Source organism: Ammospiza nelsoni, chromosome 10 (assembly GCF_027579445.1).
Source record: "Ammospiza nelsoni isolate bAmmNel1 chromosome 10, bAmmNel1.pri, whole genome shotgun sequence".
Classification (NCBI taxonomy): Eukaryota; Metazoa; Chordata; class Aves; order Passeriformes; family Passerellidae; genus Ammospiza; species Ammospiza nelsoni.
In genome coordinates this window covers 18,485,001-18,491,000 of record NC_080642.1, presented here as the reverse complement: position 1 = coordinate 18,491,000, position 6,000 = coordinate 18,485,001, and the positions used below count along the sequence as shown (strand labels likewise).

Sequence of the window (6,000 nt, the reverse complement as noted above, 5' to 3'; positions counted from 1 at the left end):
GGCATTCCCCAAATCTGCAGAATTGATTGTAGGGTCTGGTTTAGGGATACATGAAAAATTGGTGTATTTGAAAGGTTGCAGGATTGAACAAGCACTCCTGCTAGTGGGGTAGAATTGGCTCCTGTGAGGGGACAGGCGGGTTAACTGGGAACTGCATTGTTTGGAGCAAATCCTGGTGACTACTGTGCAAGTTATAGAATGAATTCACTTTTATCAGCTGCACAGGAGAGCTGTTTGTTATATCTTTGTACTGAAATTTGTGGCATTTCTTCCAAAGGGCCGTGACAGCTTCCAGCCGTACTCCGGTGAGTCAGAAATCAGAACGCGCCAGCGGAGTCAGCGGCAGTACCCACCGCGCCCAGCTGCATCTCCGGGAACCGACAGCCATCCTCTGCAACGCTGCCAGCTGAAAGCAGCGGGAAGTTGAAAACCGGGGCTGGGGCGTGGGGAGCTCGGGCTGGGTGCCCGCTGTTGGCCCCGGAGCCTCTCGCTGCTCTCCGCCGCCGTGGCTGTGAAAGAAGGCGGCTTCAGAGGGCTGACCCTTGCCGGCTTCTCGGCGGGCGGGCCCCGTATGCGGCGGGGGGCAGCGGGCGGCCCGTCCCATGTCGGCTGTGGGACAGGCCTGTCCCGTCCCGTCCCGTCGCGGCCGTGCCGCGCGGAGCTGCCCGGGCGGTGGCGGGGCGGCGGCGGCCGGCAGGGGGCGCGGGCGGGCGGCGTGGCCGGGGGGGCGGTGCCAGGGTGGGCCGGGCGCTCGGCGGGCGCGGAGCCGCGGCCGTGGCGTGGCGGCTCCGGCGGCTCCGGCGGCTCCAGCTGCGGGCCCGGGAGGAGGCGCCGAGCGCGGCCAGGCAGGTGAGGGGCGGCTGCGGGCGGAGCTGGGCCCCTCGGGCAGGTGGGACAGCGCCGGGGGCGCGCCGCCGGGGAGCGCTGTGCCTGCTGCCCCGGGACGCCGCTGCCGCGTCCGCGGTGCTCCGCTGTCCCGGTAGGGGCTCGGCGGAGCGGGCGGGCGGTCGCTGCCGACGCCCGGGGACAGCGGGGGTGCGGCCCGTGCCCGGCTCCGGGAGGGGCGGCGGGAGCGCTGCGGGCGCGGGGCCTCGGCCGGGCCGGCCTGGCGGGTGAGGGCTCGGCCGGCGGGGCCTCGGGGCCGGTCAGCCCCGCAGCCCTGCCCCGGACGAGAGCGCGGCCGGACCCGGGCTGGGCGAGACCCGCGGGCAGCGAGCCGTGTGCGAGCCGGTGCCGGTGTGTGTGAGCTGCTGTGTGCGAGCCGGTGCCGGTGCGTGTGAGCGGTGCAGGGCAGGGGCTGGCAGGGCTCGTTCCCCTGCGAGTCCCCGCGTGTGCCCGCCTCGGCTGGCAGCGAGCGGCAGCGGGGCCGGAGCGGCTCTGCCCCGGGTCCCGGGACTGCTCCGGGTACCGAGGCTGCTCCGGGTTCCGGCTCTGCTCCGGGTCCCTGCACTTCTCCGGGTCCCGGGACTGCTCCGGGTTCCGGCCCTTGCCATCCATTGTTGGCGGATACGCTGTGGCCGGAGTGGAGTAACTTCGTGCATCCACCTGTTTCCTGATGCCTCTTGTCTGTAGCGTGTCCCACAGCATCCTTTGCATCGCATGTACTTAACCTAGATATTTCTCGGACCTTGAACAGACTTCTTACTGTATTTTTGTGCTGCAGGTTCCCCAATAATAACCCTGAGCGTTTTGACAAGCGTGGGCTTCTCATGGGAAGTGTGCTCTGAGGTGGACATTGTCTTGGCCTTCGTGCAGAGCGTGGCCCTTAAAAAAACACAAAACTCTGTGAAAGTGTGTTTTAAAAAGCCGGGAAGTAAGGAGTAAACAATACATTTGCACACACTGTAACCTGAATTTCTGGACTGATCACTTTGCATAAAGTCTTTGAAATTACAGGGTAGGAAAAGCATGTGTAATGACTTTAAAAGCCTTTTATTTTGTCTGGCATCATAGTCTCAGATGAGTGTCTGAGTACAGACCTTAAATTTTCTCTTCTACAAATTTCACAACGATATTTTTATGTGATGAAAAAGTCAGTACTGAATAAGTGGCTCTATCTTTGACTAACTGCAAAGGCTGTCACATATAATAAGTTATTGTGCCAGTATTACAATAGTAATGGGATATTAAACCAGCACACTTTGGCAGTAAGTAGCTGTAATACTCATGCCCTGTTTTGACGTCTCTAGAAGGAGGATTAGCTCAGACAGAACTTGTAGTGGGAGGGTGTGAGTGAGATGAAAAGCAAAAGCTGCTTAATTTTAATCTTCTCAAAAAGGTAACTACAAGTAGTGCACATGGTTAAAACACATATGCTCCTCTCTAATGGCTTTTAATTGTACTATCTTGATTGTGTTATGTAAACTCAGTAGTGCTGAAATACTACTTTTTATAAAATTGAGTCAGTGCTGAATAAGCTCCCTGTTCTGGGGCAAAGGAAGCATTGAGGGACAGAGGTGTCATAGGAAGGTCTGACAACAACAGATCTGTAAAATTACTTTGGTGTAACTGAGGCTGTGTCTGTGCCTGTGTAGAGGTGTGCCTCGGGTAAGGCTGCAGGCTTTGACTTGTTAAAAACTTGTTTAACTTGTAAAAAACTTTAACTTGTTTAAATAGTTGAATTTTCATAATTGGGTGCTTTATTTTCTCTAGCAGCTTACTTTTGTCTTCTATTCTTTTTTTTTTTTGGTCTAGTTTTAGAGGTGGGCATCTTGGAGTGAAGAAACACAAAAAGCAATGCTTCATGGTGTGCAAAATCACTGTCCCCATGCAGTGTGCTTCCTCCAGTGGTTTTACAAGGGGGTGTGTATTTTTACACACTTACCATAACCTCCTTAGACAAACAAAACCTAAAGTGTCCTTTGAGGTTTCTTATGTATGTCTTTTTTTATTTTCACAATCTTATAGAAGACCTTTGAAACTTGACTTTTGGATGCTTTTTCTGATAAAGCTGCAAATATTAAAAAGAAAAGAAAAGATTCTTTTACATACAAAGGCTTTGTATCTTAAGTGTGTCTGCATGTTATTGCCCAAAGAATGAATGGTGGATTCATGTGGTTCTAAGTGTGGCTTTTATCTGGATTTATGGTCAGTTCTCGTTGCATATTCTCCTCATCTCCCCACAATTTTATCTTTTGGCCAACAATAACATGTTGGCAATTAATTGGGTGGAAAACCACTGTGAGATATGTGTTGCTCACAAGCATACATCACATGAGCATAGGAATTAAATGTTAATCCACCTACTAACATATGCTTTATGATTTAGATTTTTGGTTTATGACGGATGCCACAGAGGAGCTGGTGGTACTTTAATTGTTCAAGAGGGTGGAGTCTTCAAGCCTGCCTCTACCAAAGGGATGAAGGTGCTCTCTCAAGCAGCTTGGGAATGTGCACAGAATACTCAGCTACTGCTTTGGCTGTTTGGAGAATCATTTGGTGAAGGAGGTATGAGCAGACTAAAGATGGAGTTTGTTATAGGGAATGCACGAAAGTTTTGGGAGTTACTGGTAGATAGTTACCAATAATATGCAGGGAAAGGTGTTGTGGCACTGGGGCAGCACACACACAAATGCTGCCAGATGGCAGCCTCAAGGGTGAGAAAAGAGCTGCTTAAAGAGAACCTCAGTAGTCCAAATGTTGGACAGAAATGTAGTTTGGGTCAAAACTGTCCCAGCAGTGCATCACGTTCAGGAAGTGTTTGGATATAGCCTTTAATCTTGATTCCCTGGGAGAGGGAGGCAGTAAGTGAGCATTGGTTCACATTCAGAAGGGTGTATTTAAAAAACTCTTGCTTGGGTGGTAAATTATATACAAAAAAGAAAACTTAAATTTTGGAGCAAAAAGGGAAGAAATGTCAAATTCTTGGGAGGAGACTTAAATGTAGATTTCAAGCAAGATTTTTACTTGCATGGGTTTGAGTGTCATGGTAATTTTAATGGACTTGTGTTAAAATATTGTGTTACTGATAAAATATTGTGCTTCAAAATGCATGTTTTCTTATTTTCTTTTACATGCTTTTGAAAATGCATTCTGTGACAGGGAATGGAAATGTAGGCCAGTGTATGGCATAAGTTACACAGAAACAGAATTGGAAACAGTTGGTCATAAAGCTGTGCAAAGGCTGATGATGGCTGAAGGTTTCTGTAGCAGTTTTCCAGGATAATGCTGGGAATGCTGTACAGACTGTGACATGCTTCGTCTTCTGTTAAAATCAGGCTGCACTTTGGTGAATCCCTGAAGCAAGCATTTTGCTTTGCATACTATTTAGGGCAGAAGAATTTGGGAAATTTTATTGTCTAAAATTTGTAGGGAAGGATACATGAGTCTTGACTTAAGTCAATGTAGGAGCACATGGCTTATTTTGTTCCATTAGGTTTAGGTTAGAATTCAAAATTCATGTTCTTGTTTGTCTTGAAAATATTAGATGTTCTCTGATTACAGCTGGGTGAGGCATTTTCTTGTTCAGTGAAGAAATACAAGAGTGGGAAGGTGTACTGTGACAAATGGCATTTACAATTCTTTTTGAAAAAACAGATAATGCCTGAATCATCAATATAATGGTTCATCCTGAGCAGCAAGAAAGAGCTTTTTTTTTTTTTTTGCATTGTGCAAGCTGATAATAGAAACATTTGCCAGGAGGTCTACAAAGGTAGATGGTAAGTGTGTGATTAGGCTCTAAGTGGTTCTGATGACAGGCAGAGGATTCAGAGCAAGATTGACAGGCTATTTCATATTGATTAGAGAAGTAAACTGGGTTTTGAAAAGCTAGACAGCTGGCATATTTCTTAACTGATGTTTGGAAGCTGGAATAATTAGGCTTATTTGTTTGTGCCACATGGTGAGCACTTTCAGAATGGCTGTCTGGAAATGCTCATCAGGAGCTGTTTTTCAGCTGATCCATTCATAGCTTCTACAGACACCCAAAACTTCAGCATGAACCAAGAATGAAGTCAGTTCCCCTGAAATTGTCACATGGATGGTTTCCCTTGTGAAAATAAAGGCACAGACAGCACAGCTGTGTGTCAGGGTGTGCACTGATCAATGTCCCCGTTCCCCGGGGGGTGGAGGGTGCTGTGCTGTGCCTTGTGATGCTGGCAGTGCTGATGGGGACCCTGCAGACACACAGCTGGTACCCTCAGTGCTTCATCACTGTTAAAGGGACAGAGTGATTCTTGCACTTTGCCCTGCATTTCCCATGCTTTATTCTCTGTGGTTGTGGTGTTGGTTTGTTGATGGCTCCCGAGTCTGAACACAGCCTTGTCTTTCTCTGAAGACCTTTGGGTACCTTCATGAGGAGCTTCTGTGGGCTGATAAAATGTAAAACAGCTAAGCAAATAAAGCAACAGAATTGTAGCCAAAGGGCCTTTCCAAGGAAATGCTGGGACATGATGTTTAATGCCAGCGCTGTTTACCTAAACCTATTTTTATTTTTCCTTTTGAAGCAATAACTCTCCTGTCTGCACCTGTGTGTTCAGCTGTCTCTCTCTGTGAGATGATGTGTTCCTGGTGGTTAGCTTGTGCTGCTGCCATGAGGATCCAGGGAAGAGCCAGGCATGCCCTTTTGCCAGCAGCATGGCACTTTTCCCAGTTTGCTGCCTGTGTTATTCCCCATTCAGCTCTCAAGCAGCCAGGCGAGCTGGCAGCTGTGCAGAGTGCTGTGGGGAGGAAAGGGCAGCAGAAAATGCTGACTGTGTGCTAATGCATCTGTGTAATCACCATTCTGGGGTTAGATTGCAGGAAGATGACAAAACTGCTGGAGAAAGTATGTTTAATCTTTTTTTTTTTTCCCCTCTCCAGTATGAGTTGCAGTGGGTAATAGCAGAATGTGTGGAGAAGCACAAGTTTTCCATTTGGAACACAAGTGTGTATCTGCCCTGTAATTTTGAATCCTTGAGATTTTGTGGAAGTGGTTGAATATGGAAGTCTTGGGTGACCAGGATAGAACAGATCTCATGCAGGGCTAGAGGCAGAAGAAAAATCTTTTGGGATGAGGGTCAA

General features: G+C 48.6%; 1 protein-coding gene across 2 annotated transcripts in view; it reads left to right on the top strand.

The window, feature by feature from the left end:
• The first annotated feature begins 743 nt into the window (after nucleotides 1-743).
• Nucleotides 744-6,000, top strand: part of PXYLP1 (2-phosphoxylose phosphatase 1) — a 47,899-nt gene continuing 42,642 nt past the window's right edge. The window contains exon 1 of one of the 2 annotated variants that reach the window (XM_059479724.1): nucleotides 744-849. The gene's annotated coding sequence lies outside the window, so the exon portion shown is untranslated. Of the gene's footprint in view, nucleotides 850-3,312; nucleotides 3,448-6,000 lie in introns of those variants that run through there. The other variant, XM_059479722.1, reaches the window with a different exon arrangement.